Source organism: Symsagittifera roscoffensis, chromosome 3 (assembly GCF_963678635.1).
Source record: "Symsagittifera roscoffensis chromosome 3, txSymRosc1.1, whole genome shotgun sequence".
In the NCBI taxonomy this organism is placed as follows: Eukaryota; Metazoa; Xenacoelomorpha; order Acoela; family Convolutidae; genus Symsagittifera; species Symsagittifera roscoffensis.
In genome coordinates, this window is record NC_087064.1 from 4,154,081 (window position 1) to 4,180,841 (window position 26,761).

The following is a 26,761-nucleotide window of genomic DNA, read 5'->3' on the forward strand; positions in this document are numbered from 1 at the left end:
GAAAAGTTAATGCTTATAAATCAATAGACAAAATTCTCTCAAATTTGTAGCTAAAATTAGTTCAATAGACTAGTATTTTCTAAAAACTCAGCTTTTTATAACTCAAATACGGGAGGCTGGGATTCTGAGTTGGGGAGAGGGGTGGTCGTCTTAGTTTTGACTGCCGTTTTTTAGGGGAATACCCGTTGCTGTTGATTGCTTACAGCCTCAAATTTTTTTGTCCGATCGAATTTAAAAATTGTGTGTGGGTCAGAAAATTTATGCAAAATAGGGGGGAGGGTGTCATTATATGTTTAGGCAGAGGCTTACATAAAACCAAGAAATGACCTATAAAAATTTTTATATTTTTTTTCTTAAAGACCTCCATTCCCCTGAAAATAATTTTCGATGCATACCACTGACAAAAAGCAATGAATAGTTTTCCCTAATTTGATTAAGTGTCCACTAGTCTAAATAAAGTTGTCAGTTTACTAAGTTGAAGGAAAAATTTTATTTTCTCTTTTGAGTTAGGACCGAGTTGGTTAACTCATAGAGTAATTTCGGATAGGGTACACCGTCTGCTCGTCACGCTATCTTATTTTCGGCCGGATAGATTCGTGCAACTTCTTAGTCTAATACCGATCCTAATCTTACTCTTATACTATCTAGTCTCAGGTTGTTTAACTAGTCTCTGCTAGGCTCAATAGATCTAGGGTATACTGGTTTATTGCGGCTGCTGAAGTGCTCGGGAGAGTCCAACTAATTTCTAAGTTAAATTCAAATCTCTCTGGTGCTGAAATTACAAGTAACTTCAGCACTTACAAATAAGTGGGTTGTTAGTTAGATGGATCATGATTGGTTAATATTAAATACTTTACATTGGTAAAATATCTAAATTATCCAATCATAAAATGTAGTTTAGATCAGGTTCCACCCATCCGGGTTTTACAGAATTTTTTAGAATAGTTCTTCTGCAATTCGAAGGATGGATGATGGACGTTGGTGTTTGGCGAACATCATATTTCTTTTGTTTCCTCTTTGTTAAAGAAATTCCAGGAAGCTGGAGTTAGAGACATAAGACGTTGTGTCTTCTAGTGACAACGACTAAGTCTTTGCAACAAACTCAAATCTGATTTCAGAATGGTTTGCTATGTCAGGTTTTTCTGTTCTGCGTGGAGATTGTGCGTGGAGGGGATGCCTGGTTACTCGGATCTGTACGTATACTTGAACATCGAGGTGGTCATTGGTCTAGTTCAATGAAGTCCTTTTCTGCGAAGTCAAGTCGTACTCTAAATCCTTTGAGTTGTGATTGTGAGTGGCATATCGATTGTGGTTGGTCATTCTCTCTCGAGTGTAGTGGGGTCGTTTTGTCTTTAGATGTTCGTCCTTGGTGTTGTATTCTGATCTATGTATTGCATAATGTAATTTACATTTTATAAAACATTTATTAGTTTAATATTTTTTAATTATGATTTTAGTTAGTTGTTTTCACAAAAGCTTTTTGTTTTAGTTCGGTTATTTTGAAGAGTTACTCACACTTGAGTAGCTCTTATTAAAAATAGAGGTGTGGTCACAAAGCGTGGATGTAGCGCGGTGGGTTAGGCCGGCTATAGAGCATGCTCAGGACGTCCTTCCTGGTGGGTTAGGCCAGGAGTGGGAGTATGATTTCATGCGGTTTTTGTGAGGGGTCCTGTTATGTGACAACGTTTTATGTTGGGTTTGTTGTGGTTTTTCTTATGTCTTGTTGGTTATGTCCTTTTTCCAAAAAGCAAATTGTTCGTGGTATGGGTTTGTCTTTCGACTTTTTTGTGTTTTATTATTTCTTTCTTAGACTTTATAATAGTCTTCAAAAGAATAAATTATCCAGTTTTAAACTGGGTTAATCCGGTTTGGGTACCGTTGGTTTCCTTTTCTTAGTCATGCTGTTATTCTATGATTTGTGGTATTTAGTAAGCTGCGTTGGTTAGTTTTGTTTAGTATATGATTCCTTTCCAACCGGGTTAAAGGAAGGTTTGAAACATGTTATTATATGTTAGAGTTGTTTAGTGTGAAAACTTGAAACTGAAATTCATTATTTTAAACAATTCTTCGTGGGCGAGCTGTGCGAGTGTGGATAGAATTTCTGTGCGAATGAATGAGAATATCAAAAGGTTAGTACTGCATTTGCTTCTTATTAATTTATTGCATAGAATTTGGAAATTTACTGCTAGTTATGGGGGAATTTTAAGTTACAAATTTTCATCATAATTAGATTTACTGCTTGTGGGGAAAATTTTAGAAATGAATTTACTGCATTGGTATTAAATTTATAAATTTATAAGTGTAAGAGATTAATAGAATTGTTGAAATCTGTTTGATGAAATTTGCGATCTTTATTTGTTTTTTGTGGTTTTTGTAGGTGATCGTCGGATGAAGACTAAAAATCTAAAGAAAACATGGATAAAGAATGGTGAGTTTTTAATATTTTAATTAGTTAGTAATATTCATTTAATTCATACTTACCTGTTAGTCGTCGGGGAAAAAACCGTGGGGGAAGATGTCGTGGATGAGATCGGAATTTGTTAGTAGTTTAGCTAAGATGCGGATGATATTTTTAGTCTGAAGCAGTGGCCAAAGCAATTGAAGTGCCTTAATAGTGGTTAGTTCTTCAGTGCCAACTGCAAACTCATAAGGTGTGTTTTGGATTAGATTATATAATTTGTGATTGAATTTAGTGTTGTGGATGAATTCTAAAATTGGGATTTCTATGGGTTGTACAAACTCGTGCGGGATAAGGAAGGGTCGGGATTCTTCGGCGATGAAGGTCTTGGTGATGGGACAGGAGATGTACATTTGGGTTATGGGATCATAATTGCGAAGAATACCATGAAGGTTAGTATCTTTAATGCAATATGTGAAATTTAGGAAAAATGGTGAAGTGTATTTGGAATTAATGAATTGAAAGCGATGGTGTGGTTGTCTAGAGGGTGTGTGTAGGTCAAAGTGATTTTGGATGAAGCGGTAATAACTATATGTGTGGGTTTGTTTAGTGCGCAACATAATATCGTGTGAGCAGTGTAAATCTCTTTCGTGTGGTGCAAGGAAATGAAAGGTTAGTGAAAATATTTGTAAGCGTTCTTTAAAACTTTCGTATGCTTGTGTGTCTGTTAGTGCTTCTGAAATAATGTGATCAAACTTTCGGTCGAAGATGTTTAGTGTAAATATATATGGTGTCTTGATGAAAAATTTCTCGGTAATTTGTGGATTAGCGAAGCGATCGTCGTCTAAGAATTGATCTTGGTTAGCTCTGATGATGTTGTGATCATAGTATTCGAGTGTATATTCGTTAGCTCTAGGTGCAGTGTGTGTTTTTAGTGATTTTTTATATCCAACGTAAGTAAATTGTCTAGCGGTTAGTGGTGTAGTGAGTCGATATAGCATGTCCGTATTTCGCTCTATATCAATGTGAGTGTTAGATAAAGGTAAGCAAAGAGGGTTAGTAAAATGATAATATGAGGTCCAAGAGAGAGTGGGCATTAAAACGTATTCATCTACAAAGTTGCGTGTTTCGTTAGTGTCGTGGGGGGTGTTTAAGGTGTATTGTGGGAATGAGGGTAAGGTGATGGCTAAAAATTCTTTTGTGTTAGTATGCTTGGGGTGGTTGATGTATTCACGGGCTGTTCCTGGTTTTGCTGGGAAAGGATGGTTGGGGAACTTTCTTTTAAAAGTGCGGTAAGCTCTATTAGTGTTGAGTGAAGATTCAGTTGATGTGGATGATGGTGCTAATGATTCAGTATAATTTGAAGAGGGTGTAGGGGTAGGGGGGTTGGATGAATTTATTGTGGAGGAGATTTGGTTTATGGTTGGGGTATTAAGGTGGTAGGGTTGTTGTTGAAGGGTAATAAAATTATCTAGCTCTGGGGAGATTCGGGGGGTGTCTGGAGAATGAGATGATTGGTCAGAATGGTATGAGGAGTAGGTTGGGGTAACTTGGGAAGCATAAGAGGGTGTGGGAGTGATTGGGTCAGGGTTATTGGATAATATGGGTTGAAAAGGGGGTTGAGAAAATTTAGAAGAGTTATGAAAATTATTGGATGGGGATGGTTCTGAGTCGGCAAATTCATCGGGGGTTTCAATATTCGGGTTATTGAGTTGTGAGATGGAATATAAAACTGAGATGTGTGAATTAGTGTCGGAATTCATGCCTGATGTTACATTACTAGATGGAAAATCGGGTGGCGGAAAAGCAAAAAGTGGTATTATTGGGATTGGAGAGGTAAGATTGGTTGGGTGGGAATTTGATCGGTGTAGTGATCCAAGTTGGCGGCTCATCGTGGGCTAAAAAAATGATTATTTTGAGACTGAAAAGCGGTGGTATGGGGTTGTTCAATAATTTGTTCATAAGTATTATGGTCTTGTGACTGGTGTGTCATTATATGTTGGATGGGACTTTGTGATGTGGTGAGTTGAAAATTTGGATTATGTGTGATGGCTAAATTTCGAAAATTTCGTGGGGCTAGGGATAGTGGATGGTTATTTGGTAGGGGTGGTAATTGTGGTGCCGTTGGCGTTATGTCTACATTGTTATGTTCTTCGTCGTATGTATTTTGTCGTGTTGCTATTTTTGTGTTATATTCTTTTATTTGTGCGTCTAAAAGAATTTTGTTTATAGATGTAGAAAAGATTCCAAAAAATCCTGCAAAGAGTATGCGTGCTACGCTTGCTTGTCTGTTTACTTGTGTGTGTATAGCACACGTGTTGTAGATTCCTTTTAAAAGTGAGAAAAGAAATCCAATAAAGTTAAACATTGCGTATAAAATAGTCAATTTTTCTAAGATGTAGTAGGGCCATCCTAGAAAATCGAGGATCTCATTTTTGAGTGTAACAAAGCTAAAAATGTTAATTGGTGATATATCTTGGGGACGGTATTTTTCACCGTTTAGATATATATAATCTTTAATGTCTTTAAAATATCCGCTATAGTCTTGCGTGTAGATATCGGCAAATCCTGCGGTTTCTGCAAGTTTGCGTAAATTTTGGTCTATTGATTGTCTTTGTATAGTGTCCATTTGTGTTAATAATTCTTGGAATTGTTGTGTTCTAATGTGATGTTGAATATCTGATTTTGAATAGATTCCTATTGATTGTAAGTCTATATTTGGGTTTCGAGCAATAGCGCGAATGCTTTCTGGTGAAAATTTTTTGAGTGATTGCATTAATGTGGGATATGGAGTGAGAAGATAATATTTATTTTCATCAGGGTTTAGTTGTACTACATTGTGGCTGTTTTCTGATCCACATGGGACTGCGGTATCCCAGAAATAGGTTCTTCGTGAAAGTGTATCCACGAAATGTACTTTATTCTTATAAAAGATAGGGATTCTTTTATAACATCGTTTATCTTCAAAAACGTATAGTGGTGATACTTTTTTAGTACAAGTATAAAACCATAAGATGTTTCCTTCATAGTCTAAAAAATTTGATCTATTTCCAGATAATAAGTATCCTGCATAGGGTATTTTTAATACTGCTAGTGCAAGTGATTGTAATATTTGTGTTCGTTCTAATTCGCATAGTTGGTGTAGTGTTTCTAATTCGGAGAGTGACATTTCTTGAAAAATTCGGCTAATTGTATAATCTAGTTTCATATCTAAATGAATATCATAGTGGATATTACCGAAATATGTAGTATTCATTAGTGATAATTCTTGTAAGCGTGTGCTTCTGGTGTCATGGGGTTTTAGATGTCCACCAGGTTGTCCGTTGCTTTTTTCAAAATTAACTGGTATATAGGATGTTCCTTCGTTTGGAGGATGACCTGTGGCATATGGGTCGATTTTTACTTTTCCAGTGGTCATGTCGAATCCTTTTTCGTATTCAACTAATATTTCAGAGTATTGTGTTCTGTGAAGTGGATTCCTGTATTTACATGCAAGTTCTGTTTCTTGATATATTTGAAAACGTGTCAATTTATTTTCTATATTGTCTATGTTTCTAAAATTAGAACTTAGTTTTCGTGATGGATGGACTTGTTCATATGGAATTGATTGTATAAAATATTTTTCGTGAAATTTTATCATACGAGCGTGTATTTTTGCTACTTGAAATGTTGTACATGTATCTTCGGGGAACCAAACAATGGTTGCTTGTGTTCTCGTTGTAGGGTCGCAATAACCTTGATCATTTTTACAAGGTAATCGGATTCCTTGATAGATCATTGTATTATCTGATAAATCTCGTGTTAGTTGTATTTTTTCGAGTTGTATTTTCCAATCGAAAAACATTATTTCTTGGTATCCTTTATTTTTTGTGTCTGCTTTGCAGTTTGATGGGTCATTTATACCAATGTGTGGTATCCAATGTTTATCGTGTAGGTCATAGGTTAATCGTCCGTGTGCGCCGTTATACGGGTATTTTTCGTCTAGTTTTATATGTCCTTGGTGTCTTTCAAGTTGTGATTGATGTACAGAGTCTGAAAAAACTTGAAAATTAACTAACTTTCTTGCGGAGTTTTTATTTTGTGTGATGTTTAGTCTAAGTAATTCACTTTTACAATTGTCGGGATTGAGATGTAAAAGACGTTCTATATTACTCTGATAGAATGATTCATGGTCAAGTCGGTTTTTGTTTCCGTTCGAGACTTGTGAACAATGTACTTTCTTTTCGGAAAATGTTGCTGTGAATTTATAACCTGTAACTGTTGTTGCTCGGGCTTTTGAATAGAGTGTTGCTATTACATCTGTGGTTTCTATAGCTTGTGGTTCTGTTTCACATTGTGATACTTGATTTATTGCATATTTATGTAGTGTTTTTTGTTCATTTTCTTCACAATCGTAATGTGTTACTAATAAATCTTGTGGTCCTGTACGAGGGGAAGGGTTTATGTTTTGATTTGAGATTACTAGAAAAAGGAGTTGGAGAAAAATTAATAATTTTAGAATATACATGTGTATGATAATCCTGAGTATGGATTATAAAATGTAATGTAGCCAATTGTGTTTTTGGTATATCTGTCGTATTTGTATATTACTTCAGTAGTTATAAACGGTGGTGGTAGTGATTGAGCTGTTATGTTAGGTGGGTTTAATGGGTAGGGATGTTGGGTAATATTGTTTAACTTAACTGTGATTTCAAACTTTAATTGTAAACTGTTTTGTTGGAGTATTTGAATATTGTGATCACGGATATCGTTGTGAATATCTTGGCGATATTGTAATCTATTAAGTGCCCAGTTATGAAGGCGGTTACTTTCTTGATGTTGTCCAAATAATGGTGGAGGTGCTGTAAATGTATTCCAATCTAGTCTTAAAGGAATATTTATTGATGATTGTTCTCGATATCTGGCGTCGAGATTATTTGGAAAATTTAAGTTAAAAGGTGGTGGTGAAATCTGGCTTATTGATGGTGTTGATGGTAGTGATAATGTTTCTGGTAGTGATGAGGATGTTGTTGTATCCGTAGAAATATCTATTGGATTATTGACTAAATTTAATTCACCTTGTGTAAATGAATGTGTTGTCCAATATGGTAGTCGTGATGCCTGGTTTGGGGGGTTAAAGGGATTTTCACGTATTTGTTCAGATGTTGGTGTTGAACCTAAGTAATCTGATGGTAGGCTTGAGGTGCTACGTTGTGAAAGAAGCGTAGGGGTTTCTGGTAATATACCAATGGGGTTTTCTGAAGTGTTTTGTGATGGGGATTGAGGTATATCAAAATGAACTCGGGGAGTTTGAAAATTTCTGTTTCGTCGAGGATGTATAATTTGTCTATTTATTTCGACTGTATTTTGGTTTTGACTAGGATTTCTTATTCTACTTAGTTCTTGTGGTAGTGTTGGGTATAGGTTATATGTTGGTTCGCTTAGAGGTGCTTGTCGTTGAACTGGTTCTAGTGGTTCTGATAAACGAGCATGTCGTTCTTCAAAAGTGTATGGATTGTCTTGAAAAGAAATTCGTGTAGATGTTTGAGGATTTTGAGTAATTGAAGGTGGTGTTTGGTTATCTTGGGATGATGTCGGTGAAGACTGACTTTGTGACTGTTGGGTAGCAATTTTTGATGGATTTTTGAATTGTTACTTTAGTGGGAAGGTTTATGTTTATTATAATATTCTTCCAAAAAAAGAATTAGAAGGATTGTTGCTAGGGCAAATGTGAAGATTGCTTTCTTTATACATTTACATATTGTCAAAATGAGGGATGATAAAAATGTTATGAAAATTACAAACAATAAAAAAATATCAGTTCTACTGAAAATTGTTCGTATCATTTAGACAAGTTGTATAAATCGTACCTGTGGATATAATCAAGGGTTTTGGAAAGTTGGAGGAATAGTTCGAGTATAGTGTAGAAAATTAAAAAAATGTTACAAAAAATGATTAGGATTATTAGAAAAGATTCAAGTATATCAAAAAGAAATATTATAAAGGTTTCAAGTATTGTAAAAAAATGTTTAAAATTTATGAGTATTTGAGTAACTGATTGAGAGAAGAGCATTTAAGAAATGATCTCTTGGTCGAATATTTTTTGCTGTTCGAGGCGATTTTCTAGTGTGGTCGGATTATTTATTAGTTTTTTGACAAGTGGGTTGAGTTTTGTAAAAAATTGTTGGGGGCAATTTTCATGGTGATTGGGAGGTCGTCTTTTTCTTTATTTTTGTTTGTCAAATGATCCGGGGTATGGTGAGATTTTTATACTTTAGGCTAATTAAAATGTTCATTTTGTTACTTTAGGCTAAGTTAACAAATTTGTTTTGGGGGTATTCGTGGTCTGAGTTGGGGAAATATTGTTGATCTTTGGGTTATTAGATAAGGGAGGGGTACGGTATTATGGTGATATTTATTTTAGTTGTCAAGTTGGAGTGGTTTGCTTATTTTTGACCTGGAGGTCGTAAGGTTATAGTTATAGATGTGCCTGGAGTTCTATATGATTCGTCTAATTGGTCTTAGTTTGAGTTAGAGAAAGTGACGGATTGGATGAATCCTATTGGTCTATTTTGAACTAGAATTATTACGTACTTGTCAGCATGTTATTTTGAAAAATGTAAATGAAAAATGTTTCGAAGGTTTCAAGATTGTGAAGTATAATGTTAAAATTACTTTTGAAATTCCACTTTCTTTAAAATTTTAGATTGGGGGATGAATATTTTATAGTTTTTACGTGATTGATTTCGGAGTCTTGTTGTTTTTCTATTTTCTGATTTGTCGATTTGTTCTTGGGGTATTATTTGTTCGGTCATTTTTCTATTTTTTCTTTGTTTTGGAGATTCTTTATGGTTTTGTGTATTGTTTTTGGTGGCGGTTGGTTTTGTGTTTTGATTTTTGGTGGGGTTATCATTTTGTTCTGTGTTTTTCAGATGTGGTTCATTTTGAATGATTTTTAATCCTGTGAAAGAATATAATTGAGTTAATTCGCGGAGTGCGTATTCTTTTGGGTAATAAGGTAATAGGTTGTTTCGATGTTGAACGATTTCTTTTTTGTTTGAGTCGGTAATTTTATATGTGACATCAGTGGGTTTTGCAATTATTTGGTATGGTCCTTTTCGAAGGGGTTGTAATTTTTTAGAAATTTTTTTTTGAGTATTAAAATTGGGTATCAAAACAAATGTTCCAATTTTTAATTCGGAGGCTGGTGTAAAACGTGAATTGATTTGTTCATTAATGTTTTGTCTTTGTAATAACTTTTTTGTTATTTTTTGATAAATTTCATTGTGTTTTTTATCTCTATTTAGAATCCATTCGGTGTGTGTACCGGAGGCTAGTTTAAGAATTTGTGGGTGATGAAAATGATCTTCATCGTGTGTATGTAAAGGTAGGTTATAACAAATTGAGTCTTTATTTGGTTGACAATAACCTTGTGCGTTTTTATGAGAATTTGCTGTAAACATTATTGGTTTGCGTGGCTTTTGGTTAAAAACCATTTCGTATGGTGACATTCCTAAAGTTGTCGTAATTTGTGAATTATACGCTAAGGGAAATAATTTTACATCTGCTGACCATTCGGTATATTTTGTATCATTTCCGTTGATGATACATCTAAGATATTCTTGTAATGAACGGTTCATACCTTCGACTAAGCCGTTTGTCCAAGGTGCATGAGATGTACGTGGTTTGTGTTTAATGTTATATAAATGACATAGTGTGATAATTTCATTATTTATGAATTCTGTACCGTTGTCTGTAACTAAAATTTCTGGTAGTCCGAATTTTGCTATCCAGTGTTCATAGAGTGTTGTGTAAGCGTAATAAGCGTTACAATGTGGTACTGGGTTAAGTGCTACATAATGTGTAAATGCGTCAACAATTACCATAATGTAGGAGTTTCCTTCGGATGAGGGTGAAATTGGTCCTTTGGTATCAAATGAGATACGATGATTAAAGTACAAACTTTGTCCTTTAAAATCTTGTTTTTGTGCTATTTGTTTTTGATTTGGGTAAGGTTTATTTAGTTGACATACTATACAATCATTGCATAGTACTTTTATCCAAATTGGTGCATTTGGGAAGTAAAAATTTTGTATAAAATTTGAATATGTTTTTTCTGATCCAGAGTGTCCTTTAATATTTTGTGTATGTGAAATATTAAAAGCTATAAGAATCATACTTAAAGGGAGACATGGAACTGTAGATTCATTCAGGTTATACTCTAAAAGGTCTGTATTTTCGTTAATTGTTGTGTTGTTAAATTTGCGAAAGTATCGGAGGAGTGTTTTGTTTCCTAGAATGGTTGAATCTGCCTTGACAGGTTTAGTTTTATATTTGTGCCATGATTTTAGTTGTCTAATTATCGGGTCAAGATTTTGATATTGTTTCAGTGTTGAAATTGTAATTGTTTCTGTTGGAGGGAGAAAAATGTTTTCAATTTCGAATTTAGATAAGGGTATTGTATCAAGTGGGTCGTGAAGGTCAAAAACTTGATTTATTGTGTATTTTGAATCATTTGTTTGTGGTCCTGATAAATTTATTTTATCAGTTAAATCTTCTTTTTCAATTAGTGGAAAATGGTCTTTTTTAGGCGGGTGTTGTTTTGTTCGTTTTTGTTGGGTGTTATTTTTTATCCATTGAGAATGTGGGATTGGTTTGAAAGTTGATGTTCCAAGTAGATCAACTTCATAATGATTATTTTGACAATCTAAATAAAGTGGGAAATGTTGTAAATTATTTATTTGTGATTGTTCAATATCAGTTTTTACTGCATATTTGCATTCCAATCGGGGTGATGTTTCGTTTTCTGCAAGGTAGAATTTTATGTTTTTGGGTATTTCAACTGTTGTTTTTCGTGTAAGTAATTCAGGTGGTGTATTTCGACTTAAGGTGTCTGGTAATGCAAGATTTTTTCCTGCAGTCCAAACTATATGTAAGTTTGGAAATTTCATTAGAATTAGTTGAAATCTGTAAACTCGGTGGTTTGGGTTAGATTTTTGTGTAAAGAGAAAGATGATTGGTTTATGGTCTGTGAATAGAACTGTTGGATGTTTTGATCCAAGTATCAGAAATTCATATTCTGTCAGTGTATATATTATGGCTGTACATTCTCTCATTAGAGTTGAGAGTCGTAGCTCTGCTTGAGTGAATAATCGAGAATTTGCTGATATGAGGTTCATTTTATTTGTACCATTATGTGATTGTAATAGTGCTGCACCGATGCCAAAGTTCGAAGCATCGCACATTGCATAAAATGGTTGATTTGAATCTGGAATTGTGTTTGAAATTTGTTCAGTTAAAAGTTTCTTTATTTCTTCAAATCGTGTTTGATGTTCTGTGTTCCATTCAAAGTTATTTTGTTGTCTAAGGATGTTATAAAATGGTCGTAGATATAATTGCATTTTATAAACATATTTACTTAAAAAGTTTAACATTCCAAGAAATTCTTGGATTTTCTTTTTATTTGTTGGTGGTTGAAGTTTTTGAATAGCGTCAATGCGTGATTTCAATGGAGTGATTGTTTTTCTTTCTATATTATGTCCTAAGAATTTAACTCTTGTCAAAAAGAAGTGTGATTTATCGGGGGCGGCCTTCAGATTTTCGTTCTGAAGTATTTGGTGATATTTTTCTAAAACATTGAACATCTCGTCTTTTGTTTGTGATTGCATAAAAACATCGTCTAGATAGGTGATTGCGTTTTTCTTGAGTATTAGTGGTCTAAAAATTTTGCTCATAAAAGCTGAAAATGCTGCTGGTCCTATGGATATTCCATAGAATAAGCGGTTGAATTCATATTGTTGGTTTCCGATAACAAATTGTGTTAAACGTCGTGATTGTTCATCTAGTGGCATTTGATTGTATGCACTATTCATATCGGCGGTTGTAAAGTATTTGCCGTTTATTTTTGTTAAAATAACTTGTATTGGTTCAATGGGCCAATTACATTTTGATTCATCTATAAGTGAATTGAGGTATCTAGCATCGAGAACGATTTTTAATGATTCTCCTTTAGCTAGAATGATAACGGGGTTGATAAATGTGTTGCCTTTTGGTTGTTCTTCTTTGTTTACTGGTGATATAATGTTGTATTGTTCTAAAATGTCGAGTAATCTGTTCACTTTATCATGTAAGTGAATCGGTACTTTACTTGCTCTCTGTTTCTTGAAAACTGCGTCTGGTTTTAACGGGAGATGTAGTGATGAACTGATTTTTCCAACATCGAATTTTGATGTTGCATAGACTGATGAATATTCAATTAGCTGTTTGGCTAACTTTTCGAATTCGTCTTGTGTTATTTGTGAATGTTGGAAATTAAACATTGTTAAAAATTTCTGTTGGTCCTCTGTGTAGTTACTTATGTTGAATGTAGGTTTGAAATATGGAGTTTTTGTGAAATAATCCGTATTTCTGTTTTCGTTACTTATTATATTATTTATAGATAATTCTTCATTAAGAATTGTAGATTGGCAAATATCTAGTAATTGGAGTATATTATTTACGCGATAAGCTTTTTCGTGTATTGGTGATATTGTAGCGTTGGTTTCACAATATCCTAAAAGTCCTAAAGGTAATGTTACTTGGTAAGGTGTGTTGTTATAGACATGTAAGGAAATGATATCGGAATTCGAATTTTTCAAATATTTTATGGATGAGATTGTGATTTTGAAAAATTTGTGAATAGGTTTGAATTCAAATTCTGACATATAAAATTTTTGTTTGTTTTGTTCTTTATCATATTGGTGAACTTGTTTGATTGAAAAATTATAGATATTTCCTGATAGTGGTTTTAGGTGTTTTCTTTGTTGGTTAAATATCGGGTAGAATTTTGAAAAGAATGGTGGTTGTTTATTTAATCTTTGAAAAAATGTTAAGGATGTTTCTTTTGTTTTTGTATATTTATCTTTGATTAATATTTTACTATTTAGGATGTTAATTGTTGGTATATACTTCGAAATAAATGGTATTCCAATGATATTATATTTAATATCAGTGATATGGAATATTTGTTTAAATGGCTTATTTAAAATTTTGCTTTGCTCCATTGTTCTGGTGGGGAGGAGAAATAATTGGATTTTTCCGTAGTTTATCAATGTTGATCCTTGTGCTGTTGCTAACTTACTGGAGGTTTCAAGAGGTGTTAGCTTTGGGTGTAAAGTTTTTATTTCATTCCATGTGGGGATGTTTATTATGTTTGATTCTGCTCCTGAATCAATTAAAAAATCTATTTCAAGGTCTGGTGGTTGAAATTCTTTATTTCTTGGGCTTTCTAAGAGAAATGGTATTGTCCAAATTTTTTCTTTGGGTTGTTCTTTTTGTATATTTTGATAAATGTGGTTTGTATTCAAGCATTTTGTTTTGGTATTTTTATTGGTTTGATTTGTAGTGTTAATCTCATTTGTTTCTTGTGTCGTTGGTGTGGAATTTATGGGTGTAGTGTAATAATTTTGAAGAAATTCTGATTGATTTTCATATATGTGTGATGAAAAGGGTTGTTCATATATGACAGATTCATAGTCATTTTCGACTTTTATCATATTGATAGAAAGAGTGTTTTCAGTATCACTTTCTGAATCTGATGATGTACAGTTTATTTGATTGAGTTGTAACGTATCAGTTACTGTGTCATCAATACCTGGAGGGTCTGATGTTGTTTCTGGGTTAGATTGTACTTGATTGATTTGTCTTTGATGTTTAGGTGTACTACTTCTGTGGCGGTTATTAGAATTATTATAGTTATTATTATTCCGGTGTGGTGATTGGGAATAATTTCTATAACGATTATTATAACTTGAGTGTCGATTTTGTGAATTATTTCGCGATCTGTTTTGGTAATTATTGTTTGGTCTGTTATAGTTCGATCTATTATATGAGTTATTCCTTGATTGATTGTTCGGGTAATTCTGGTTTCGGTTGTTTGAATAACTTCTATTTCGATTATAGGAGTAGTTTCTATTCCTATTGTATGATGAATTTCGTGATTGGTTGTTTGGATAGTAGTTATTTCTTGATTGGGAATTAGATCTAGAAACAAATCGTTGTGTATTTGAATTTGATCTGGAGTAGTTATTTCGACTATTTGGTCTATTGTAGTGATTTTGTGATGAATTATTCGTGTTTCTTCGTTCTGGTGATCTTCCTCTATAACTTGAGTTATATGGTGATTGATTTCTTGTATAATTTGTATTGTTCGGGAGTGGTTTTCCTGAACTGTTGTTGCTGTAGACTGTTTTGTTCGGTAGATTTTGATCTTTTTTCATGTATTGATAGAATGATTTATTTGGTTCTTTATATTTTTGAGGTTTATTTTGATTGTCTTGCTGTTTTTGTCTACATTCGGAAATACTATGTCCGTATCGTCGGCAATAATTACACCATTTTTTGAAAGATGGTTTGCCTTTAAAGTTTGGGTTCTTTTCGTAAATATTGAGTATTTCAGTGATTTTTTCAACGAGGTCTGTCTCTGATTCCTGTATATTATTAATATTAGTGGGAGTCGTTTCAATTCTGTTAACGTATTGTAATTTCAGATTTTCCGTTTCTTCTAGTTTCATCGTGATTTCTGCTTGTTCTAATTTGTCTACTAGTTTTCGAAAATCTAAATCGGGTTCTCGAATTGAAGAAGGATGGGATGCTCTCTTTTTTATTGCTATTTTCCTTAATTGTGGTGTTAAGGTCATCATTAAGATTTCTGTCATCTTTGTGTTTTTATAGTCGTGTGTATTTAATGAATATGCTTTTCGAACTAGTGTTTCGATTCGTACTGCTATTTGCTTGATGGTTTCGTTTGGTAATCTGCGAATTTCATTACATAAAACTCTTTGTTGTTGTTTGTTTCTTTCGGAGTCAAACATTTTTGAAAATTCCTGTGTAAACCTTTTCCAGTTTGATTTTATTTCTAGAGGTAGTACTGAAAACCATTTTTGGGCTGCGCCATCTAAGGTTGTTTGTATTAACGCTGTGCGTCGATGTATCCAATTTTGATGTAGTGGCGTATTAATTGGTTCAGGTCCAATATTTAAAATCAGGTTTGCTGTTACTGCATTTAAATAATCTTCTACAGAGTATTCAGGGTCTGTTCCTGTGAAAACCATTAAAGGTTTGTTTGATGTTATTGATGATCCACCCATAAGGTATGGATTCATTGTCATTTGTAATGATTCTGCTGCATTTGGCATTTGAGAAAAATTTGAAAGTTGGTTTCTTGTTATTTCATGTTGTTGGAGATAATATGGGAGTGGTATTTCATTTTGCATTTGTGATGGTTGATACGAGTGTGCAGTCATTGGATTTTGTTGTTGAATTGGTTGAAAAGATTGTGTATTAATTAAATTTTGTTGTTGAATTGGTTGTTGATGTTGTGCATCTATTGGTTGTGGAGAAAAATTTCTATGATTTGTACGTGTTTTCTGTATTTCTTGTCTACGATATTCTTGAGTATTTGGTGCAAATATATCTGGTTGTAAGAAATCATCATCTGAGGATAAATAATCCATTTGATAAGATGTCTGTTTTTTATTTTTACTTTGTTGAAAAAATGGGTAATTTTCACTATGATCCTGTGGAGGATTTGTTTGGAAATTTGTTGAATTAGGTTGGGTCATTGGGTTATCCCAATTTCGAGATCTTGTATATTGGTTAAAATTTCTTTGTGGTTGATTATATGTTTTTGATGGATGTGTATAATTATAATTATGGTCTGTAAAGTTGTTTCTAGTGAATGTTTTGCGTGTTTTTGATGGTATTGTCATGGGTCTGTATGTTTGGTAATCCATATGTGAATATTTAGGGGCAACCGAAGGTTTAACGGTTGATTGTAAGGTTACCTGTGTTTGTGAAGGATTTGTATTTCTTGGTGTTATTAAATTTGGGCGTATTGGTGAAATACTTTGTTGTGTAGTTGTTGTGTGTACAATTTCTTCATTTATGAAGTGTGATGGTGTCTGGATATCTTGTTGAGTAAGATTCCTAGTTCCATTGAGGTTTTCATTGTGTATAACTGTAGAGTTTAAACTATTATTTTGTGTATCGGGCAAAAATGTATTATAGTTTAATGGTGTTGCATCAATGGTTAATGGTATTACTTTTACATAATCTCTTATGTAAGATATCGTACTTATTGCTTGACTTGAGATTGATTGTGGGAAGCTTATAAATGCGGGATGAGACCATTCGGGGTCCCAAACATAATCTGATTGTTCTGTGATAGCGGTATCATCGTTCGAGTTTTGGGGTCTAAAATTTTTTCTTGCTTGTGCAATTAAATCAATATTGTGTGTGAAATAATCTATTATGAACCATGCCAAAATTTTTTGTAGATCGTGTTTTGTATGTTGTGAAACGTCGTCTTTCGTGAAATTTTCTTTAATGATGTTTAAATAACTAGAGAGTAGTGTGATTTCATGTCGTACTTTCAAATGTTTAGATGTTTCTGTCGGTGAGACATTTGTTATTGGGATTTCGTTTTCTAATATCGAAATATAACTATATATTATTGCGAAAACTTCATTGGTGAATATGGAGTTTGCTCTTTGTGAGTTATGATATTGGATGCTTTTTATATATTCTGAAAAAACTTTTGAAAATTCTAAATCAAGGTCGTCTGTTTGAATTGTATATTTTCTATTATTATGGTTTGGTGAGGTGAATTCTATGGAGTAGATTCCATACTGTTGTGTTATGTTGCATATATCTTTTAAGTAGTGGTCTATGATTTGTCTTTTGATTTCTACATCTGGGAACTCTGTTTTACATGGACTAATTCCGGGTTCAAATAAATTTAATAGTAAATTTTTGCAAAATATATGCTGTCCTCTATCGGTGGTTGCATCTACTATAAAAGGAAAGATTTCATCATCATCTGGACTTTCTTCACCTGGGGTGTGCGTTGAGCTCATTTTTTCGTTCGATGACTGTTAATATGTAATTATTAATGTGTCGAATTGGTTGATTCCAATTGTATAAATGTACTGGTTTGTGTTTATACTGCTTTTTTATTCTTCTTTTTCCTCTTTTTGATGAATTTGAAGTTGTTTCTGAGTCAGAAAAATATAATTGATCGTGAAGTGGGCAATTTTTATCTATTGATTCTTTTAGTTTGTAAAGTTCGTCTAAACTGTTGGTTTCTGAATCTGAAAATGCGTTTCGATTTTTTGAAAATCTTTTTCGTGTTATTTGTCTTTGTTTCGTTATTATTTTTCTTTTTAGTGTTTGTCGTTTTGTTCGAATGTATCCAACTGTTTGTGTATGAGGTGTGATTACAAGGTCGTATTTTTTGTTATCTATTTCACAATTGTGTAAAACGATTGTTTGTTTATTTCCTAGGTTTTTAAATGACATAAGGTTTAGGATGACGGATGCAAAAGGTTGTTAAATGGTTTCTATTTTCTTAAACTGTTAGTTCTTACGATTTTTTGGTTAGCTTAACCTGGGTCTGTTTGTTCAGGGTTGGAGAGAAAAGTATATCGATTCCGAAGAATGATTTTTTACTTTCTCGTGGCTAGTATAAGTTAAGGTGTTAACTTACTTAATCTTACTTAGGGGTAGTGATTGTGTTCAAAGGTTGGAGAATAGTAAATCGATCCACAAGGTTCAGGTATAATTAGAACGCGAGTAGTTCGTTAGATACTATTTTAAACTTACTAAGTCTAAGATTTATCCTGGGTCTGGTAAGAGGGGGGGGGGGGGTCAAGTGAAGGATGAATAACCGAAGTTCTTCACTGTTTATCCTAATTTGAATGATTAGTTTTGTTTAAAAATTTCTATTAGTCTTAGGTCTTTAGAAAGGGTTGGGTAGTGAATCGACGTTTGAGGTCGTTAGACACTAATTAAGTGGGTGGGGGAGAACAAAGTTGTTCTGTTTGATCCAAGGATAAGCCTTGATGATCAAATTTGAAATTTAATTAAGTAGAAAATGATTTAAGATCCAAGGATAAGCCTTGATGATCTGGTTTTAAAATTAAGTGAATTTAAGTTTTAATAAAATTTTAAATGTGTGTAAAGGAAAGATTTAGTGTTTTGATGATATTAGTGGGTTTATGATTGCTGTTATGTTTTAGATGATGGAGCTGGAACAACAGGATGATTTATGATTACTAACCATTTATTGTCATGCTACTAATTTTTATTTTTTATTTTTCAATAAATATTTTTCAAACATGTTTTGTATATTACTGCAGAGTTTTAGGAAAACGATCTTAGATCTTTTTATCAATCGTTATTGTATATTAATAATTTTGTTTAGCGCCTGAAATGATTTTGAAGATTAACTTCAAGGTTTTATGTTTGCAAATGAAAATCTAAATTCATTGCCAGTAGTATTCTAAATATAAAAGTTTGTTCTGGTTTTTGCCTAACTATCATATAGCTATATGGCAAGTTTCTACTTTGTCGTATGTCGTCTCTGGTTCGAGGTCTTCTTCCAATTCCGGGTAGTTCTGTTATGGTTCGGAATATTGGCTCTGATCTATTGAGTCGTAGAGACATTTCGATTAAATTATTGTCGTATAACATTTTGTAAATGTTTTTGTTTAATGTCTAATCTATTTTGGTTAATTCTAAGCTATTAAGGTCTTGTTCGAGACTTATGGTCGCACCAGATGAGTTAGGACCGAGTTGGTTAACTCATAGAGTAATTTCGGATAGGGTACACCGTCTGCTCGTCACGCTATCTTATTTTCGGCCGGATAGATTCGTGCAACTTCTTAGTCTAATACCGATCCTAATCTTACTCTTATACTATCTAGTCTCAGGTTGTTTAACTAGTCTCTGCTAGGCTCAATAGATCTAGGGTATACTGGTTTATTGCGGCTGCTGAAGTGCTCGGGAGAGTCCAACTAATTTCTAAGTTAAATTCAAATCTCTCTGGTGCTGAAATTACAAGTAACTTCAGCACTTACAAATAAGTGGGTTGTTAGTTAGATGGATCATGATTGGTTAATATTAAATACTTTACATTGGTAAAATATCTAAATTATCCAATCATAAAATGTAGTTTAGATCAGGTTCCACTTTTCTGGATGACAAATATGAAGTGTCGCCAGTTTTGTTTGCTTCCAAACTTTTGAACTATTTTCGAAGACAGTTTTAGCGTCAAAAAGAAATTTCTTCAGGCCTTCAAAATTATATATTTTCTAAGGATATCTAAAAGTTCAGTTCTTGAAATCCAAAACAGAGTATTGGCAATTGGCATCAACGTACAATGAAATAAGCCTCAGGGGTATTGAATATAGGAAGATTATTAACTAAGGACCAATTCATCGCTTGTGATATAAATGGACACTTGGAAGCCCGAAATTACATTTAGGTCAAACCATTTTTTGTTCACTGGGGCAAAAAAGATGTGCACTCAATGGCTTGATCAAAATCTACTTAAGGCTGTGAATTTTTTGCACAATCTATTGCGTAAAAATAGTCCCAGGATTCACCTAGCGTGGGGAACGCAATGAATAATTAACTTAACGGACAAAAGGATGCAATTTGTCTGGAAAAAAAAAGAGAGCTTGGGGCAAAAAGAGAGACGTCATAACATTTTCCACAAAATCGGATCTGAACTGTGGAAACTGGTACATTAATGGACCAACACTTCAGCCTTGATCTTGTTTGAACCACATTTGTTTCTATTTTAGTTTTTATCCCTCTTGATTTGAAGGCATCGAAAAGAAATTGCCGAAAGAATTAAAATCAAATTCTAATATGAACTCAAGATTGCTTGTAACAGAGCAAAATTCTAGATGACCCGAAAGGCTTTTAATTTCTCTATTTTTTTCTAGCTGGAAACTATTGATGAAAATTTTGAACAAGAAAAACAGTTGATTGAGTTATGTCAGCTCATAAAATTATGTTGCTTCCTAAAATTCTTAGTATTTCATATTACTTTTTGACATTGAACAAAAAAATTGTTGAAAGCTGATGATTTTCAATCTTCACCATAAAAATTCGAAAATATTTGCAACAGAACACTCAAAAAGTAGACAGAAAAATTTCATCTTCAAACAAACGTCAGATTCTGCATTGGAATTGGTATCCAAAAATAACTATAAGTATGGCCACATAAAAGCTCATTCGCTGAAAGTAAAGTTATGAAAAAGTGCCATCTGTCAGTTTTAACCAAACGTCACTGTCGATGATTTTTTGCCTTACAGACTAAATAAGTGCAGCTAACAATTTTTTTTTGACAAAAAGAAAAACATGGGAAACAATCCACTTGGTCTTGACCACATTTATTTTGGGGGAAAAGGTCTGAATATTGCTGTATGGCAACCTTCAAACCACCTCAATTTAAATCAAAACAATCAAAAATTTTCAAAAAACGGGGGAAACAATTGTTTCATCCACAAATACTCAATGTTTTCTGTATATTGTTTTTTCAATGTCTAAAGTTATCAAAACTGGCCTTGAAAATCTGTTAGAAAATGTAGAGTTGAGTCTTCACATATATATAAAAAAAATCGCTTGCAGGGCGAGTCCTGGGTTTTTTTGAGAGGTAGGCCGAATTTTATAAAAGCGAAGTGTTAGAAATATGATGAAGTTTTTTTTTGTTGGCAAGTCACATGTAGTCTCTAGGAAATTCTTACACAATTGAACCAATGCTTACAAATGTTCTGCACCGCAGACAAATATAAACAACGATAGGCGACAAAATAAGCGTCGTTTGTTCTGTGCGCTCGTGAAGAAATTAAGAAACGTTCTTACTTTTTCAATTTTTTTTTTATAATTTGTGAAGTTTTCGATTCTCAAAATGGTTTTAAAAATTTAAAAAAAACTAAATTTACTTGAGAAAAATTAAAATTTAACAGTTTAAAAAACATTTGAAAGCCTACAAAATTTATTTTGACAAACAATGTTAGCTAGAAAATAGACCAAAAATCAAAAATATCAATGCGGTTTTTCTCGACACTGAGAAAAAATGATCAGAATTTTTCATTATCGTTCAAATCACGACTGAAAATAATTTATTATCGTGTATAATTTGACTCATTCTGATGATTACCTGTGGAAATGATTGTTCGTGAAAAAAAAAGAAGAAAAAAACGTACGACACACCACAATACAAAGTTTCGCCATATTTTTTCAAATTGATAGAACAAAAACAAGCCAAAGAATTCCTTTTTAGGAGCTTTTAAGTCCAAGAGTTTTCCTTTTTTCATCTTCGGTACTAAACGGGTTGAAAAATGCTATTCATGTGTCTTCTTTACACTTCCCTTTGAACTCTTCTATTTATAAAATTGGTAGAAAGTTTTTTGCCTAGCAATTTCTCCTGCTACATAATTGGATTTCTACCATGAAACTTTTTGACTCTCATTTTAATAATCTATCAAGTCGCTATCAAATTTTCATAAAACCATCTAATCATAAATTATCATAGCGTTTTTTGTTTCTTAGTTTCATTTCTATCTTTAGTTTCTTAGGCTCACTTACCGCTAGAGTATAGACAAAAGGTCACTACGAACCTACTTTTTATGCAGCTGTTATAATTTAATTTAATTGCATTTAGAGAGGATTGAGTCTCAGTTTGGTGTGTGTAGGTCTCTGGAACGATCAAAGAAACCAAAAGAACAAAAGGAAGAACGAACCCGGGTTGACGAAAACTTCTTATCATACAACTTCCATATACAAAAAACTTATTACCATACAGTTCCATACAACTCCATGAGTACTGAAAATTGCATGAAATCTCTACGATAAGCATTTTTCCATATTTTATTATTTTATGACAAGTATTTTTCCATAAACCAAAAATTTTGATTTTTTTTTCCAATTTTCATTACTGAAATTTTTGGGTTGTTTTGGTAACCGAAAACAAGTGACAAAGACCTTGGGTTAGTCAAAGCTGGAGTTGCCAAAGTTTGCACGGTCTTGCATTTAAAATGCACAGAAAACGTCTTTAAGCTGTCTTAAACAAATTGTATAACGAAAGCAACAAACTTTTAAATTTTGGCAAACATTTTTAACGATGACTGTTGTTAAAATTTGAATATTTAAACGGCCAGACATTGATCAAAGTATAATTAAACATGGCAGTCAAAAATAGGAGTTTTAAACTTTTTTGAAATAAGTCATTACGCGACAAGGAAAAAATCCAACATTAGTGTATCCAGGACTACGTTATGCATACAAAAAATTAAATTTTGCATGCAAAAAGTTTTTTTTTGGAAAATGGCTGTTGAGTACAACATTCAATTTGTGGTTAGAAAAACATTCGAAAAATTTGGGGTAATTTCTAAATTATTTGGCAAAATTTTTGTAGTCATCGTTCTTTGAAAGTTCGATGACGCCATTTTAGCAATTTGTATGAAATTTGTATGATTAGCATTTCGGTCTATGGAGGTCAACCCGGGAATAGAGCGTTCTTGTTGCGGAATCCGCTTATAATTCTCAAAATACCCAGTTTGGCCTCGTAATGCTTTTTTTTTCTGTAGAAAAATATACATTTTCCCATGTTAGTCTATTGCTGCAAAAATTTCTGCAATCAGAACATTATATGTCTTCTGCAATGCAACTGAATTGTGGTTAATTTGATTTTCAATGGTCCATTGATTCACATCTTTTCATGTAATATTTGTGCAACCAATTATGTATTGCTGAAGTTAATGAACTGATTTTTTTCTCTAATTTCGGTCAAAAAAATCTGTAGCAAAAATTTATAAACGTACAAAATTAAAAAAGGAAGCAAACCTGATATGGAGTTGATAATCAAGGCTGTAATTACATCATGAATAATTTTCGCCAGAAATCTACAATGAACTCTAACTTTGGATGATTAATTGGTAAAAAAAATGGAAGAAAAGTAATCACGAAAATTGTAACTCTCGTTACTTAATCCCAGCTTGAATAATGCAGTATGAGTTGATCAGAAGCATGAGTAATTTTCTCCCGGTGAAAAAAAATCAGCTTAGGGGGCGGGCGCGGATGTGTAAATAATAGGTACTGTCGGTTGAAAGATGGCTTCTTATTTCAGTTTATTCCAGACCCACTAGTTATAACAGGGGGTGGAGAAAGTTGAGCTAAACAGCAGAAGTGCTCATAAAAGCGGGCGCTAGGCAGATAAACTTTTGAGCCGAAAACTCATTTTAATGTGAAATGCTTGAAATTAGCTGCGTTGTAGTATTTTTTTATTGAGATTTTTTTCTGAATTTATGTAAAAAATTGTTTTTTTTTCTAAAGTGTAAGAAATTTCTTTTTTCTTTTTTCTTTATTGACACCTTGCAAAATAGTAGGCAATAACTTGAAGAAAAAAAAACAACGAGTTTTCAAAACTACTCGAGCTTAAGTCCTACAAAAAAGTTTAAGTCAGGTTAATGAAAAAATTTGCTTTGAATTAATTCTGCTTTGAATTAATTCTGCTCTCTGTAACGATATTTAAATCAGTCAGCTATCTCCCTTAGTCATGATTCGGTCGATCGATTTCGGGGAGGGAAAAGATGGTCACTTCATATTTCATTTCATCGCACGCACTAGTCGAGTATTTTTACAGTAGACGTTGTGTGGTGTTGAATTCAATTCCCACTTAAATCGGAGAAAGGGAAATTTGCTTGTCTGGAAAAGAGAAAAGAGGCTGGATAAAAAAAGACAAGACACTATAGGGTATGGAAAAAATAGATTTATATTTATAGCATATAGACAAGTTGGCATATACGAAGGAGGAATAAACTGTAAATGTTTTGTTCATACGTTGAAGTAATCAGCAAAAAAAAACTAGTTGAATTGGGCAAAAATAGAGGAAAAGAAATCTTGAGGACTCTTTTTGAATCTGATCAGGGGTGGATTTAAAGGGGTGGCTGCTTAGACGGCTCTTCCCTCTGGAATTCGACAACCTCAACGACCAAAGGGCCCGCCTTTTTTTAAAACTATTTTACTGCATCTAATTTTGGCCGAACGATCCTAAAACGCCTCTAACGGCGCCTTCGGTGTCAATATGCCCTAATTTCACTGACAGAGAGCGCGAGCCTAAGAAACCAGGATCTACTTAATAATCCCCCCCCCCCCCCCCCTGTGTTATCTACTAAAGAATCTCAACCCCTATAAATAACTACACTGAACTAGCAAATGTGCTTTTTAAAGTCTTCTAAATTTGCTGCATTCTGATTGGTAAAAAATTCAACAAACTAATCTAATTAACAATGTCCCCCCTTTCTTGAAGGCGGATTGGATTGTTAAGTCGTTTCAAAAACTACTTTTAGCCATTTTTTCCCAAGAAAACTAGGATTTCTTGGAAAAAACAAATTGGGAATTTGATCATAAAGTTGCGAATTTGAAAATACAGTTGGGAATTTGAAAATAAAGTTTGGAATTCTCAACTTTTTGCCTTAGAAAATTTCGACTTATGTATAAATTTTTCTTTCTGAAAGTAAGCCCTTCCAGTCTTTAAATATCTCTTACTCCTCCCCTGGTTATGATAAAACTTTTTATCTTAAATGACATGTTCATTAATAAGATCCGAGAACTGTACGGACTTTTTTGTGTTTTGAGAAAACATAATTTGGCGTTTTAAAGCATTTCGCGAAGACCAAAAAATGACCCGAAAAAATTGCGTTTTATTACACTGAAAATATATCTATTTTTTAGATTTTTCTCGCTTTTTTATCAATTTTTTATCATACTTAACTAACGATATATAAGACCAGGAAAAGAAAAATGATGAAACGTTTTTTTGAGTGTGGTGTTATGGAAAAGAAATCGACTAAAATGAAAAATTAATGAAAAACCACTTCCTAGATGACATACAGTCCATTTTGTTGTGTCAAATTTAACAAAAAGAGCAAATAAAAGAGATGCGTCAAGTGTGTTGTTTGTATTTGCTTCATGAAACCATCAATATTGGCTTAATAAGTGAAAACGTTTTAAAAAGGCGGAACTTAAAAATGAATATGAGTAAGCTAAGGCGTGTTTCTTCCTGTTTCTGAGCATAAATTATATTTGATACATGCCCGTCTAAAATTCAAGTAATTTATATTTAAAATTCTTCGTACTCTTATTTAATTTCACGCTTGAGGTCTATAAGAACGTAATTTTTAAGCAAAATTTATTCCTGGAAATTTGTATTTCAAAAGAATTCTATCGTATTTTTGTTAACCTAGCTGGGAACAAAAGTCAAGTATGGATAGCAATATAAAATATTATTATCTAGCTGTAGGAGAAACATTCATCATAGACAAAAACCTGCACAGCTTTTTCAAAAAAATAGAACTCAATTGTCAATTTAATCCTTCATATTTAAGCTGACGGTAAGTATTGTTTTGTGGTACTTTGTTTTTCTGGAACCAGACATGACAGCTAAAACTAACAACTGTTGCAGTGTAGACATTGTGCACTTATTGAGAAGATCTAGACAGACAGCTAATCAGAAAGCAAAAATGAGTAATGATAATTACAATAAAAAAACATGCGCTTTCTTAAAGCGGACATACGCGTGAAGTGTGTAGCAAAAATTTAGATAAAATATCATAAAATCCAGGGGGTGAATCTAGGATTTTTTAAAAAGAGGCTTAACTTCAAGATATTTTCAAAGAAATTACTTTTCTTTGATTTTTTGACTTAGTCGATTTTCCAGTTTTCCAAGATCACCAAGCAGGCCCTATTTTGCAAAAAATATAATCTTTTTTGAATTTTGACATGCGTTTTTTGACGCGACAATACCGTCAGTTTGGTACATGTTGGCGTCAGGGGCATCTCTAGCAAACTTAAGTTTTGCTCAGCCAAAAATGGATGTCGTAGAATAGTATCAAAGAGGAGAATCTTTGTGTGGTGAGATTGTGGAAATCCTGAAGAAGCGTCCTCTAGACCGCTACGCTCTATCCCCCCTCCCCTAAATCTACCCTTGCCAAAAAAATTTGAACCAGTTGTCTGTAGAAAAACAATCATTTTGAATTAGTTTTTGTAATTTGGAACATGTCTCAGAGAGCAACAGTAAAACAATTGATGTTTTAATTGTCACAGCAAATCCCGACCGTACTCACAACTGCAGAAAAAATTCAAGAAAAAAGTTAAGTTTATAAGAAATGATTTAAGCAGCAAGGTGAAGTTTGAGACATTCCGTCTAAGGACAACTCGCAAAGAAAGACAGCTTGCAAAATAAGACAACTGGCAAAGTTTCAAGAATGTGACAGCTTGCCACAAAATAAATCAAGAGGTTAAAGAAAATTTTTGGGTACGACATCTGAATTGAGGCTAATCAGTGCTTCAAGGAACCTGTTGTAAGTGGACCTTTTCTTGTAGCTATGGAAAACGTAAGCGCAGGGGGATAAAGGCCACCAATACAGAAATGTACGGTGTTCAATTGATAAAGTTGAGGTAAAATCATCTTAAAAATTCCGACACGAAGCCAAACTTTGCTAAGGATACGAGAAGCGCGTAAATTTTCCGTGTCTCCAAGAATTTTGAATCTTT

At 33.3% G+C, this 26,761-nt stretch overlaps 1 protein-coding gene across 2 annotated transcripts in view; it reads right to left on the bottom strand.

Moving 5' to 3' along the window:
* Positions 1–23,351, bottom strand: part of LOC134842981 (uncharacterized) — a 90,597-nt gene extending 67,246 nt beyond the window's left edge. For both annotated transcript variants that reach the window (XM_063859538.1, XM_063859536.1), the window contains exon 1: positions 23,051–23,351. The gene's annotated coding sequence lies outside the window, so the exon portion shown is untranslated. The remainder of the gene's footprint in view (positions 1–23,050) is intronic.
* Positions 23,352–26,761: the final 3,410 nt, after the last annotated feature.